Raw genomic sequence first — 16,023 nt, 5'->3', positions numbered from 1 at the left:
CATGGTCTCCCATTGATGATAAAGGCATCCTGCTTTGCATCATATGCATTAGCGATGGCCAGACACAGTACACGTCTAATTTTGATGCTAGGTGTCTTGAGAAGTCCACCCAGTCCTATCAACTGGATGTACATCCTTTGCTGAGTGTTTAATCCGTTTGTGAACTCCTCATATGGCGGAAAAGAAGCATCCTGGATTCAATGGATGTGCAAGTGTGATTAGATTCAGCATGGTATACAATTTAAACACTAATACAGACGAATACAACTTATATATACCAACATAAAAATTGTGCTCTACACTACTGCATGAGGTAATTTCTTTACAAGCATGCTGAGTTCCATGAATGTGCAAATACTATCATTAGATTCAGCTTGGTTACGTTTGAACGGTCATATAAGGTAATCTCCATTGCAAGGCGCTTATTTGAAATAAAATAAAGATTGGAAAATAAAAAAACTATCCAACAGTGGTCTTCTCAACTCTAGGCGCTAATCATGGTCAGTAGTATGGAATTAAAACATGGGCCATCAATGCCTTCCATAACTCGTGCACAGGGCCGGCCCTGAGGGGGGGCAGGGGGGCGGCCGCCCCGGCCCCCTGAGATTTAGGGTCCCCTTCCCAGGTGTAGTGTTCGTATAAAGGTAAGTAACCCATTGGCCATAGATTGACATAGGAAAAAAGGAAGTAGCCCGGGTCAATAAAGGAAGGGATGGCAGCTAGCGTACACACGTAAATCAGTGTACGATCGTGAGGAAACAAATCAGTGTAACACACGTAAATCACGTCAATCTCCCTCCAAAACAAAGACGATCGTGTGACATGATTTAATCCGTAATTTGCTATATTCTCCATTCTCTGCAGGCTCCAAACCCTAGTTTCCAAGTCGCAGAGCCTCCTGAAAATAAGCAGCGGGGGGCTGATTGGTCTCCAGGCGCTGTACGCGGTGACGATGCAGCATGAACATCGCCTACCCCTGAAAATTGACACTGCCAGAGCGGGGCGCACATGTCGCCGAGTGTGTGTCACCAAAAATGCACATCACATCATCGCCGAGCGTCCAATGATTGACGCCGATCTAAGTAAACCTTACTATTCCCTACTCCCGCAATTTTTTTTACTATTCCCTACAATTTTAAGTAAACCTTCGTGCTTTGAGGAAGAAACAATTTGATAAAAGTAGTTGCCAAAATAAAATTCTTGAAGCCGAGAAGGATTTTCATATTAAATATTTGTTTGCTTTGGTTCATATGAATCACTTCACTGAAGTAAAGGATTTAAGAAAGTCACAGTGTTTAAAGATTTATTCGGATTACTGTGCATGTGATTGTTCCATCTTAGATAAAAAAAGCTTTTAAAAATTGAAATTATTGTTGAACCATATGGGATAAACAATGCCTGAAAGAGCTTAAATGGATAGGCAACATTATGCACCGAGAAGTGGATGACATTGACTTCGACATCGACACAATCATAAGCCAATTTACATTGAAGAATCTTACAAGAAAAACTGAAATAATATGCATATGATGTTTATATTAAGGGCCCCCAAATTTTACGTTCGCCCCGGGCCCCCAAAATCCCAGGACCGGCCCTACTCGTGCGGAAGGAAAAAAGAAGGCAAGCGCTGAGGGAGTCCTGGATTAGGGGGTATCCGGACAGCCGGACTATATACTTTGGCCGGACTATTGAACCGTGATGATACAAGACTCAAGACTTTGTCCCGTGTCCGGAGGGGACTCTCCTTTGCATGGAAGACAAGCTTGGCGATCCGGATATTAGATTTCCTTCTTTGTAACCGACTTTGTGTAAACCCTAGCCCTCTCCGGTGTCTATATAAACCAGAGGGTTTAGTCCTTAGAGACAGAATCTTAATCATCATAGGTTAGCTTCTAGGGTTTAGCCTCTATGATCTCGTGGTAGATCAACTCTTGTAATACTCATATCATCAAGATCAATCAAGCAGGAAGTAGGGTTTTACCTCCATCGAGAGGGCCCGAACCTGGGTAAAACATCGTGTCCCTTGCCTCCTGTTACCATTAGCCTTAGACGCACAGATCGGGACCCCCTACCCGAGATCCGCCGGTTTTGACACTGACATTGGTGCTTTCATTGAGAGTTCCTCTGTGTCGTCACTGGAAGGCTCGATGGCTCCTTCAATCATCAACAACAACGCGGTCCAGGGTGAGACTTTTCTCCCCGGACAGATCTTCGTGTTCGGCGGCTTCGCACTGCGGGCCAATTCGCTTGGCCATCTGGAGCAGATCGACAGCTACACCCCTAGCCATCAGGTAAGATTCGGAAACTTGAACTACACGGCCGATATCTACGGAGACTTGATCTTCGACGGATTCGGGCCTACCCTAGGAGCGCCGAACAATCACGATGAGCACGGCTTAGACCCGCTGTCTGACAATACTCGGGATATCGCACCTGCCGGAGCTCCGGACCTAAATCCGGGGCAGATCGCTATTGGGGAACGTAGTAATTTCAAAAAAAATCCTACACACATGCAAGATCATGGTGATGCATAGCAACGAGAGGGGAGAGTGTTGTCCACGTACCCTTGTAGACCGAAAGCGGAAGCGTTATGACAACGCGGTTGATGTAGTCATACGTCTTCACGATCCGACCGATCCAAGTACCGAACGTACGGCACCTTCGAGTTCAGCACACGTTCAGCTCGATGACGATCCCCGGACTCCGATCCAGCAAAGTGTCGGGGATGAGTTCCGTCAGCACGACGGCGTGGTGACGATGATGATGTTCTACCAATGCAGGGCTTCGCATAAGCACTGCAACGATATGACCAAGGTGGAATATGGTGGAGGGGGGCACCGCACACGGCTAAGGAACGATCACGAAGATCAACTTGTGTGTCATGGGGTGCCCCTTGCCCCCGTATATAAAGGAGCAAGGGAGGAGGAGGCCGGCCCTAGGAGGGGGCGCACCAAGTGTGGAGTCCTACTAGGACTCCCTAGTCCTAGTAGGATTCCACCTCCCATATGGAATAGGAAAAGAGGAAGGGAAAAGGAGAAGGAAGGAAGGGGGCGCCCCCCCTTCCGTAGTCCAATTCGGACCAGACCAAGGGGCGGGGTGCGGCCACCCTTGAGGCCCTTTTCCTTCTTTCCCGTATGGCCCAATAAGGCCCAATACGTATTCCCGTAACTCTCCGGTACTCCGAAAAATACCCGAATCACTCGGAACCTTTCCGATGTCTGAATATAGTCGTCCAATATATCGATCTTTACGTCTCGACCATTTCGAGACTCCTCGTCATGTCCCCGATCTCATATGGCACTCCGAACTCCTTCGGTACATCAAAACTCATAAACTCATAATATAACTGTCATCGAAACCTTAAGCGTGCGGACCCTACGGGTTCGAGAACTATGTAGACATGACCGAGACATGTCTCCGGTCAATAACCAATAGCGGAACCTGGATGCTCATATTGGCTCCCACATATTCTACGAAGATCTTTATCGGTCAGACCGCATAACAACATACGTTGTTCCCTTTGTCATCGGTATGTTACTTGCCCGAGATTCGATCGTCGGTATCCAATCCGCGCACTCGTATACGGCTATGTTCCCTTTGTCATCGGTATGTTCCCTTTGTCATACATTGTTCCCTTTGTCATCGGTATGTTCCCTTTGTCATCGGTATGTTACGTTGACCCCCGAACTCGTATACGGCTATAGGTTCTAGTCCGCGCACCTCCGAGCCCGCCGAATCTGGTTGGGCTCCAGTAATGGAGTTCACCGCTGCGGATATCTTCCAGTGCTCGCCCTTTGGCGACATGCTAAACTCATTAAAGCCTCTCTCTTTGTCAGGAGACTGTTGTCCGAACTATGTCCGGCTCAAGGGGGAAGAAGGCGATGAAGAAATTCGTTGCCCACCCACCACCCACTTCATAGCCACTGTCGACGATGTATCAGACATGCTTGACTCCGACTCCGATGATATCGACGGTATGGACGCCAGCGCAGGAGATGATTCAGAACCACCACCAACGGGGCGCTGGACTGCCACCTCGTCATACGATATATACATGGTGGATACGCCTAAGGAGGACGACAGCGACAAAATGGAGGATAAAACCCCCGGGCAAAAGCCAAAACGACGGTGCAGACGCCGCCCCAAGTCTAGCAACAGTAAAAATAGCAATCAGCGCTAAAAAGATCGACACCCCAGTCAACTCCGAAGGCAACAACGACCATATGGACCCAGCGATGGAGCAGGATGAGCCAGGTCATGCCAAACACAGCCCAGAGCAGACGCCTGATCACAGTGATCCCGAGGAACGAACTCATCAAACTGCCCCGGGATAAGGGCACAGTCCGGACGACGATGCATTCATCATCCCGGAAACACGTTTGGAATGAGATAACCTCCATAGAAGGCTTATGGCCACTGCGAGAAGTCTAAAGAAGAAGAAGCAAAGGCTTAAGAACGCACAGGAAACGCTCAATCGCAGATGGAATAAAGTTCTAGACACTGAAGAAAAGTACGGTGACGATCGCCACACAAAGAGCTATCCAAAACGCAAGCTGCTGCCAGAATTCGACGATGAGGCCGTTCCACCGAAGAACAATACAGCCAGCAGGCCGGACCAACCACTTCGTAACCGCAATAGAGTAGCTACCGAAGCCGCACACACGATTTACGTGAGGTCCTGGATAAAAAGGCCGACGCGACTAGGTCCATCTATGGATCTAGAGGACACGCCCAACACAGGACTATGATCACCAAAACGATCAGACTGGTCGAGTACCAGTTGGGAATCAGCACCAGACACAACAATAGCCGACGGCATGTCACAACACATCCAGATACAGAGGGGCCGCTCACCCTCTGTGCTTCACCGAAGAGGTACTGGACCACGAATTTCCACAGGGTTTTAAACCTATGAACATAGAAGCATATGACGGAACAATAGACCCCCGGGGTCTGGATTGAGGATTTTATCCTGCATATCCACATGGCTCGTGGGGACAACCTCCACGTCATAAAATACATTCCCCTCAAGTTGAAGGGACCAGCGCGACACTGGTTGAAAAGCCTCCCCGAAAATTCAATCGGAAGTTGGGAGGAACTCGAGGATGCTTTCAGGGCCAATTTTCAAGGGACCTATGTCCGGCCTCCGGACGCGGACGATTTAAGTCACATAATTCAACAGCCCGGAGAGTCCGCCCGCAAGCTTTGGAACAGATTCCTCACTAAGAAGAATCAAATTGTCGATTGTCCGGATGCCGAAGCCTTAGCGGCCTTCAAACACAGCATCCGGGACGAGTGGCTCGCCAGACACCTCGGCCAAGAAAAGCCGAGGACAATGGAACCCTTAACAAGCCTTATGACCCGCTTTTGCGCGGGTGAAGATAGCTGGTTGGCCCGACGAGGCACCAGCGACCAAAGTACATCCGAAATCAGGGATGGCAACGGGAAGCCACGGTGCAATAAAAACAAACATCAAAACAAGGAAGAAAGTCCGGACAACACAACGGTCAACGCCAGATTCAGGGGCTCTCGACCCGGTCAACAAAAGAAGCCATTTAAAGGCAGCAAAGAGGGAACGTCCGGCCTGAACAAAGTCCTGGACAGACTGTGCCAAATTCACGGCACCCTTGAAAAACCTGCGAACCACACTCACAGAGAATGCTGGGTCTTTAAGCAGGCCGGCAAATTAAATGTCGAACACAAGGGAAGGGAAACACCAAGTGAAGACGAGGATGAGCCTCGCCAGCCGAACACTGGGGGACAGAGAATATTCCCACCAGAGGTAAAAACAGTAAACATGATCCACGCGACTCACATATCCACGAGAAGGCGCGAATGCGCGCTCAGAGACGCATACGCTATAGAGCCCGTCTCCCCCAAGCTTAACCGCTGGTCGGCCTGCCCGATCACTTTCGATCACAGGGACTACCCGACTAGTATGCGGCACGGAGGATCATCGGCCTTGGTGCTCGACCCAATAATCGAAGGATACCATCTCACTCGCGGCCTCATGGACGGCGGCAGTAGTCTTAACCTAATATACCAAGACACGGTCCGCAGGACGGGGATAGACCCATCCAGAATCAGCCAAAGTAACACCACCTTTGAAGGGGTGATACCAGGTGTCGAAGCCCACTGCAGGGGCTCCCCCGTGCTAGAGGTGGTATTCGGCTCCCTAGGCAACTTCAGAAGCGAAGAACTACTCTTCGCCATCGCCCCCCTCCAAAGTGGTTATCATGCCTTGCTCGGGAGAACGACCTTCGCCCACTTCAACACAGTACCGCACTAGCCTACCTTAAACTCAAGATGCCTGGCCCACGTGGCGTCATCACCGTCAACGGAAATACAGAGTGTTCCTTACGCGCGAAAGAGTATGAGACGGCTCTAGAGGCCGGACTCTAAGCGGCCTCTAATACAAGAACGCATGATCGGTCGTTAAGACCACGAACACGATTACACGAGTCTGACAGCCCAGATAAACCTGATCTGGGCGCCACACATGTAATCCCATAGCGGACACCAGGGGCTATAGATATTTAATAAAGCCCAACTCTTGGCTTGACCTTATTAACAGGCCAATGTCTTTCACTTTTACTATCCATTGGTGATAGCCAACTCTTCGCACGCTTACGTCATACTCTTCTACATGAGTTTTTCTTTTTACAGACACCATTCCTGCGATACCCTCCCAGGACACGGCACAATGAAGACAAAGGCGCAGATGTGCAGCAGGGCCCCGTTCAAAGGTTTCTCTTTAGATTAAGCCCCTCTGTAAACCTTTTTTATTGTCTCTTGTTGTTTACAAATCCCATGGGAACTACACCCACAGAGGATACTGCCGTCATTGGCATTTCACCACGACAGACTAATGCATGTACCTGAAAATATAGGGTTTGTAATAAAGGGTGTTACTCACCCTAGTATATGTTACAAAGTCTGAATACCTTCGTGAGTGCTCGGCGTCATGAGTTTGGCCTTATATGCGTCAGCTCCGAATCACGTCTTTGGTCAAATGTTGGGTTTGCCCGGCTCCTAGGTTTGTCGCCTTACGTTCCATTCTTATCGGCTAAGGCGGCCAAAGGAGAACTACTGCGATTGTGCCCTGGTTATTCCGGATGAGCACCTCAGTAGAGAAAGCCGAAAACTGACAGTCATGATATAGCGAGAGACTGTTCAACCACTCGAAGACTTATCAGAATCTTTAGGATTCCTCTGCATTAACGAAGGATCGTTTCTCGGTCATGTACACACACGCCCGTACTCGGATGCACGCGAGGGTACCAGGGGCTACATCGTAGCCCCACCGTCAAACTCCTATGGCTAAGTGAAAGTGTTAAAGCTATATAGTCCGGTTGCCTAGTTCGACGTGCGATCACCTCCTTAATGGACCAAGACGTTGGATCAAGTGTGATTATGCATATTCTCGCGAACACCCCCGCACTGCATGCGTGGGGGCTGAAGCCAACAACTGCTAACTTTCAGATTACATATATACATAAAACGGCCGCACAGGAGGCACAATAACACTTTCGGGCAAAAAGTATAAACATGGCCTTCATAATTGAAATAGCATTGTTTTTACAATGAAATGATTTGTCACTCGAACATGACATTCTTCGAACACTGAGCCTCTATTAAGCGAGCACCTTCTGCTACTTGCTCCAAGTAGTGCTTGGCCGGATCCTGGCCTCCCGACGGATTCTAGGTCGCAATGATGGTGGCCTCCATATCTGTCCAATATGCTTTAACGCGGGGCAAGAGCCATCCGTGCACCCTCTATGCACGCCGACCTCTTCAGGGCATTGATCTGCGATACGGCACCAAGGAATTGCTGCACTAAACCAAAATAACTGTCCGACTTAGGCTCCTTCGGCCGTAAATGGTCTATTACAGACCGCATTGCCAGACCGGACAGCCTATGAAGCTCAGCCACAACAGCCATCCTCTCACTCAACGGCAATGGGCCTGTGGGAGCACTGAATTGCGACCAGAACAGCTTCTCCACTTCATTATCTTTTTGATCTTCAAAAAACTTGGCCGCATCAGCCGTACTCTTTGCCAAATCTGCATACGTGTCTGCAGGGCTCCAGCTTCGATCCAGGGGAGCATACTTCGGATCTAAAAACTTCATCCACAACAAATAGGGGTTTCCAGTCGTGATTTCTTCGGCCTATGGAAGCTCCTCTAGCGCATCCCTGATTTTGGACCGCGTCTCCTTGGACGCATCAAGTGCCTTCTTCAGGTCAGCCGAATTAGCCGAATTCTCTTTTTCAAGGAGCTCATACCGGTCGGCGACATTTTTCAGCTCCACAACCATCTCGGCTATTTTGTCTTCACGTTGGCGATGAGCAGCCTGTTCGGCTCTCAACTCTTCGACCGCCTTTAGGGTAGCCGCATTGCTAGCCCGGGCTTGTTCCCTGGCCAGGGCAAGTTCCGCCCTCAGGGCTTCCATGGCAGCAGCACCGTCTGCAGTCCAAGCATATCGCATTAGTATTATGCTCCTTTCAATTTTTCCTATAAAAAATTAAGGAAAGTAGAGCACATACCTTGTGACTCGTTAAGCCGCTCGTTCACAAGTGTGATATCGGCACCAATAACTCTAATCTGCCTCCTTAGTTCGGCAACTTCAACGGACCGGTCGACTGCTGGATCCTTAGACACCTGCGCATAAATACAGTGCGACCATTACTTAACAATATGATCCTCCGTTTGCCACCTAGGGCTGGCAACCAGAGTCTCAGGGGCTACTATCCATATGGAGCACACCTAGTGCGTGCGTCACAGTCAAAAATTATGTATTTTCATTACATACCTCAAAGCCTCTGAGCAGGCTCCTAAAGGCTTCATTTAACCCGCTTGTGGCGGATGAAATTTTCTCAAGCACCATGCTCATTAATGAACGGTGCTCCTCCGAAAGAGCAGCTTGCTCCAGAAGGCCCGTCAGTGTGTCCGGCCGGACGCCGAACTGTGCCGGACCCTTCTTATCGCACCCCGTGGGAGCCGAACGCTCCGGGCTCAGGGCGGCCGAAGTATTACCTTCTGGCTTCGGCAGATCTGGACTCCTCCGTGACGACACCTCGGGGTCGCCCGCCCCATGAGGCGGAGAGGTTGGTGGGGTCTCACTCTCCATCATCTCCGGAAGGAGATCCCCCGAAGACGAACTCTGTCGAGAAGAGCTGCTAGCCGGACTGCAAAGAATGGATCCTGGTTATTGTTCTCGGAGAAGGAAGCAATACCTTCGTATTTACAATTAACTTACAGCTCGGCTGAGGGCTGGCCCGTTGGTGGATATCACTACTAGAGAAAAGCTTACTAGTGGTGCTGGTTTTTTACATACCAGTAGCGGGGGAACCCGCGCTACTGCTAGGGCGCTACAGCTATTATTTAACAGTAGCGCGTTTCTGAACAAGCACTGCAGCTAAAATACTTATTAGTAGCGCTTCTTCCTCCACCAGTGCTACTACTATCATCACGTAGTAGTAGCGCCCTATTTTCTCCCCACGCTACAACTAGGCAAATAGAAATAAAAAATAAAAAAAACAGTCAGGTGCAATATTCATGAAAATCAAGACAAGTCCAGTGCAAATAAACTAAGTTCACAGAACCATCTCACAAACATTAATGACAGTAACACATTTAATATAACCACACAATCTCACAAACTCATATATTAGTCAACAATGCATGGATAGATCATAGTTGATAAGTCTACTAGGTAGTCATACTAGCATATATATGGTTCAACAGCAACACGCATGCATATGAAGTTCTAGATGATGTCGATGACGACCATCATCCTCAAGCCTGGGCGGTGGGTGTTCCTGATAGTAATTAGGATTGCCTGTCCAACATGAAGATTCTTGCCGACGAGGAAGCTCTTCCACCCAACCGAGTTGAAGTGTGTGCGACCGTCCGTGTCCACGCCATACGCACAAGTGGTGACGGAGCCCCTTGCGGTCAGGCGTATTCCAGCAGAGCCTTCTTCGTCAGGCTTGATACCACAACTCTCAGATAGGCTCTTTGGCAATTTCTGAATAAGAAAACATATCAATTAATAAGTAGCCTCACACATTCTACACGAAGCATATATATCATCGGACTCTACACTAAGTATATATATCATCGGACTCTACACTAAGTATAACAATAAATCATATAAGATTCACTAAGCATATAATATTCACTAAGCATATAAGATTCACTAAGCATATAAGATTCACTAAGCATATATATCATCGGACTCTACACTAAGTACAACAATAAAGCATATAAGATTCACTAAGCATATAAGATTCAGTAAGCATATAAGATTCACTAAGCATATATATGATCGGACTCTACACTAAAGTATAACAATAAAGCATATAAGATTCACTAAGCATATATATCATCAGACTCTACACTAAGTATAACAATAAAGCATATCATCAAATTAATCTAAAAACTACAGTAAATGCAACATACCATGATATGCCGATCAACCATGGTACTTGTCAGGCGGCTCACGAATGGCACCCCGACGAAGTCATCACGTGGCAGAATGACGTCCCATAGGTTGCACACCTCCTCCTCGCTCAACTTCATTCTTTGAGCTACGATGGCATCACCGAGTGGGTCGTCATCATCCTCATCATACTCAGCATCCTCATAATCTTCTACTTTGTTGACATAAATCACGGCCAGCTCGGGTCTTTCAGCTCTGAAGGAGAAGCTGATCAACTCACCACCGGTGATACGCATGTTGTCGATGAAATGGACCCATCCATCTCCTCCCACCCGCGTCATCTTTCGTCCTTTATCGATCTCCATAGTGTAGGGGCCCCCAGGAGCCTCAAAGGTCACAGAGTCTCCAGTCAGATTGTTGAATTCTGACCTCACATTGCATGGGATGATCTGTGTACAAAAAGCAAAATGATATATACACGATGCATTAATGCCAATAACACTAAAAACAAAATAGTAGTTACTAGTTTCATATAATTTATTACCACCGCATGAAGAAAACTAGACTAGAAGTAGATGCCAAAAAGCGTGCCAGTTGCAAGGCTGCTGGCGCACCTTAACTTGCACCGTCGACATGGTGGTGGTGGTGGTGGTGGTGGCGCCATTTCCCTAAAGCAATATGATTAAAGGATTAACGATCCAAAAAGTAAACATAAAGTTTTCATAGCTAGAGTTCACATGGAAAGCAAAATAACAACTAAAAAGTAAACATAAAGTTCAGTCCAACAAAGAAGCTAGTGGCAGTAGCCAAGAATTGAAACCCTCAACCGTTGCTGTCATATCAGAGCTAAAAAAATGCTCAACATTCTACGATTGAGCACTATTGTGAACCCTCAACCGTTGTCGTCATATCAGATCGAGCTAGACGACACCAGGGCTCTAGGAGCGTATCTTGAAAGCTCCCATGGCACCATTTCAGAAGGGGAGCCGATCCTACGACCACCATAGACAAACTTGAGTGTGTGGAGGCGTTCACAAAACGGCACACGGCAACCGACGCTGCCCGTGGCTCCTCTCCGGAAAAGGCACGACATGGACGCCCCCTCTCTAAACCCTAGAACACTAGGCACCAACGCCGCCACCACTCCCCAGGGGCAGCAGCCAAGAATTGAAACCCAAGTTTCAATTATATGTGCTAAAAGCCTCTACTTCTCTAGCTACTTGTCTCTACTCTCTCCTAAGTTTCGGTGAGCAACAAAATCCTCTACTTCTCTCACCTAACCCCCCTCTCTACTCTCTCCCCTATGTGATACTAATTAACAGTAGGATCTAGAGATGCATATGTGATACTAATCCTATTAATCCATATGTGATACTAATTAATAGAGAGGGTGGAGCGCCGCGTAGGGGCAGCAAGGGGAGTGGCAAATCGATTGGAGCTATGCATCAAAGCGCGGAGCCACCATGCAATCCCTAAATCCCAAAACATGGCGAGCCGCCGCGGCAAATCGATTGGAGCCTAGCTAGTGTGGCGCGCACAGGGAGGAGGAGATCGTGAGGGTGACTTACGGGGCTGGAGCGTCGGAGGAGGTGAGAGGTGACCGCGCTTGGTGGCGGCGCACGGAACCGTTGACGGGGGTGAGGCCGCCGGGGACGAACCCTAACTGCGGTGGAATTGTCGGGCGGAGGGGATCGATTGTGAGAGTGAGGGGGTGCGGGGGCGCTCGGGACGGTTTTCTTTAGCTATAGTAGTAGCGCTGGCTGGGGCACCACGCTACTGCTAAGCCCACCAGCTGTAGCGCCCTTTCAGAAAAAATGCTACAACTAAGTAGGCTACTGTTTCTGCCCTGCGGCCAATGTAACAGTAGCGCGGCCCAAGCAAACAAACGCTGCTGTTATATGTTAGTAGTAGCGTGTTTTCTATACAGCGCTACTGGTAATACTAGTAGCGTGGGGTCACAAAAACGAGCTACTGGTAAACTTCTATCTATAAGAATTTTCCTAGTAGTGCATGGCGCGGTGAGAACGCCCTTCGGGGCAGGGCCCCCTGGTGAAGCTTTCTTCCCTTGTCTGGGCGCCTCCGTCTCCAAGTCTTCGGAGGCGGCCCTCTTCTTCCCGCGAGGGGAGGAGGCCTTAGATTCCCCTCCCTGATTATCCTCCTTTGGGGAGGTAGCAATTCCCCCGGTTTGGATGTGCAATGTGTGAAGTTCTGCTTCTCTGTTCTTCCCTTCATCTTTCCCCGAGGGCACTTTACTTAGCACACGACCAAGCATCTTGGCTATGGTGGGACTAGGCGAACCTTCGGGAAGTGGCGCCGGACACCTGATTCTCTCCGCCTTGCTGAGCCATTCCTGGCCAGGGAGGATTTTCAGAATAATGTTACGATAGAAATAAACAAAGTGTTCGGTTTCTAGGTTGCTTGCTTGGGTATCTGGGCGATTGCAGCTCAGGCCCGCATCCTCGATGGTGTCCGGACACTTTACTTGTGGTCCGAAGAATAACTTACACATCCCTTCGAGCGTGACGTCGAAGAAGTGCAGAATAGTCCGCGGACCTTCCGGATTGAACTCCCACAGCCGGAGAGGCCGGCGTTTGCACGGCAAGATCTGTCGGACTAGCATTACCTGAATTACGCTTACAAGGCTGATGTCCCTCTCAAGAAGCTCCCGTATGCGGCTCTGCAGTGTTGGTACATCATTAGCAGGCCCCCACTTCCGGCCTACGTTGTCCCATGACGCCAGTTGAGGCGGAGGGCCAGAACGGAAGTCGGGGGCAGCCACCCACTTTGTGCCTCTAGGTGCCGTGACGTAAAACCACCTCCGTTGCCATAAATCGGACACCTCCGGGAAGGAGCCCTCTGGCCATGGGGCGTCGGCGTTCCTGCTTATTATAGCACCTCCGCACTCCGCGTGTCGCTCCTCAATCATCTTCGGCTTCACATTGAAGGTCTTGAGCCATAAGCCGAAGTGCGGGGTGACGTGGAGAAAAGCTGCGCACACAACGATGAACGACAAGATATGAAGGATGGTGTGACGCCCGGGTAATCAAGCTACAGTAACCCTCTGGTAATGATGCCATGTCACCTCGATTAGTGTTGATAATCTCGCGTTAGTTCAGAACCGATCCAAATTCAAATTTGAATTAAAATCAAAACAATTAAAGTTTTCAAAAGTCAAAACTAAATTGTTCCTAATGTGTCAAATAATCCATAATAAATGTTGGTGAAAAAAATCATCTTTTAATAAAATACTTAAATGCACTAAATAAACTAAAACAACGATAAAACAATTATCTAAAATGCTTTTAAAGTAATAAACAAATGCAAAATACTTTATTTAAAGTGCCAAAATATTTGGGGCTATGACCTATGTAATAACACCAAATTAGTTGTCGCTTTTAAATTTTATAAAACTAAAATAAAAGAAAATGGAAAAGAAATAGAATAATAATAAAAAACAGAACAAACAAAAAAAGGAAAAGGCCCCCCCTGATGGGGAACGTAGTAATTTCAAAAAAAATCCTACGCACACGCAAGATCATGGTGATGCATAGCAATGAGAGGGGAGAGTATGGTCCATGTACCCTCGTAGACCGTAAGCGGAAGCGTTATGACAACGCGGTTGATGTAGTCGTACGTCTTCACGATCCGACCGATCCAAGCATCGAACGTACGACACCTCCGAGTTCAGCACACGTTCAGCTCGATGACGATTCCCGGACTCCGATCCAGCAAAGTGTCGGGGATGAGTTCCGTCAGCACGACGGCGTGGTGACGATGATGGTGTTCTACCGGCGCAGGGCTTCGCCTAAACTCCGCGACGATATGACCGAGGTGGAATATGGTGGAGGGGGGCACCGCACACGGCTAAGGAACGATCACGTATATCAACTTGTTTGTTCTATGGTGCCCCCTTGCCCCCGTTTATAAAGGAGCAAGGGGGGGTGCGGCCGGCCCTAGGAGGAGGCGCGCCGGAGGAGTCCTACTCCTACCGGGAGTAGGACTCCCCCCCCCTTCCCTAGTTGGACTACGACTTGGGGGGAAGGAGGAGAGGGGGGAAAGGACAAGGGGGGGCGGCGCCCCCCCCCCTCCTTGTCCTATTCGGACTTGGGGGGGAGGGGCGCGCGGCTGCCCATTGGCCTCCTCTCCTCTTTCTCCACTAGGCCCAATAAGGCCCATTAGGTCACCGGGGGGTTCCGGTAACCTCCCGGTACTCCGGTAAAATGCCGATTTCACCCGCAACACTTCCGATGTCCAAACATAGGCTTCCAATATATCAATCTTTATGTCTCGACCATTTCGAGACTCCTCGTCATGTACGTGATCACATCCGGGACTCCGAACAAACTTTGGTACATCAAAACTTATAAACTCATAATATAACTGTCATCGTAACGTTAAGCGTGCGGACCCTACGGGTTCGAGAACTATGTAGACATGACCTAGAACTATTCTCGGTCAATAATCAATAGCGGAACCTGGATGCCCATATTTGCTCCTACATATTCTACGAAGATCTTTATCGGTCAAACCGCATAACAACATACGTTGTTCCCTTTGTCATTGGTATGTTACTTGCCCGAGATTCGATCGTCAGTATCCAATACCTAGTTCAATCTCGTTACCGGCAAGTCTCTTTACTTGTTACGTAATGCATCATTCTGTAACTAACTCATTAGTTACATTGCTTGCAAGGCTTATAGTGATGTGAATTACCGAGAGGGCCCAAAGATACCTCTCCGACAATCGGAGTGACAAAACCTAATCTCGAAATACGCCAACCCAACATGTACCTTTGGAGACACTTGTAGTACAACTTTATAATCACCCAGTTACGTTGTGATGTTTGGTAGTACCCAAAGTGTTCCTCCGGTAAACGGGAGTTGCATAATCTCATAGTTACAGGAACATGTATAAGTCATGAAGAAAGCAATAGCAATATACAAAACGATCAAGTGCTAGGCTACGGAATGGGTCATGTAAATCACATCATTCTCCTAATGATGTGATCCCATTAATCAAATGACAACACATGTCTATGGTTAGGAAACATAACCATCTTTGATTAATGAGCTAGTCAAGTAGAGGCATACTAGTGACTATATGTTTGTCTATGTATTCACACATGTATCATGTTTCCGGTTAATACAATTTTAGCATGAATAATAAACATTTATCATGATATGAGGAAATAAATAATAGCTTTATTATTGCCTCTAGGGCATATTTCCTTGAGTCTCCCACTTGCACTAGAGTCAATAATCTAGATTACATAGTAATGATTCTAACACCCATGGAGTCTTGGTGCTGATCATGTTTTGCTCGTGAGAGAGGCTTAGTCAACGGGTCTCCAACATTCAGATCCGTATGTACCTTGCAAATCTCTATGTCTCCCACTTGGACTTGGTCCCGAATGGAATTAAAGCGTCTCTTGATGTGCTTGGTCCTCTTGTGAAATCTGGATTCCTTTGCCAAGGCAATTGCACCAGTATTGTCACAGAAGATCTTCATTGGTCCCGATGCACTAGGTATGACACCTAGATTGGATATGAACTCCTTCATCCAGGCTCCTTCATTAGCTA

Source organism: Triticum aestivum, chromosome 7B (assembly GCF_018294505.1).
Source record: "Triticum aestivum cultivar Chinese Spring chromosome 7B, IWGSC CS RefSeq v2.1, whole genome shotgun sequence".
In the NCBI taxonomy this organism is placed as follows: Eukaryota; Viridiplantae; Streptophyta; class Magnoliopsida; order Poales; family Poaceae; genus Triticum; species Triticum aestivum.
Note: the sequence above shows the minus strand (reverse complement) of the source record.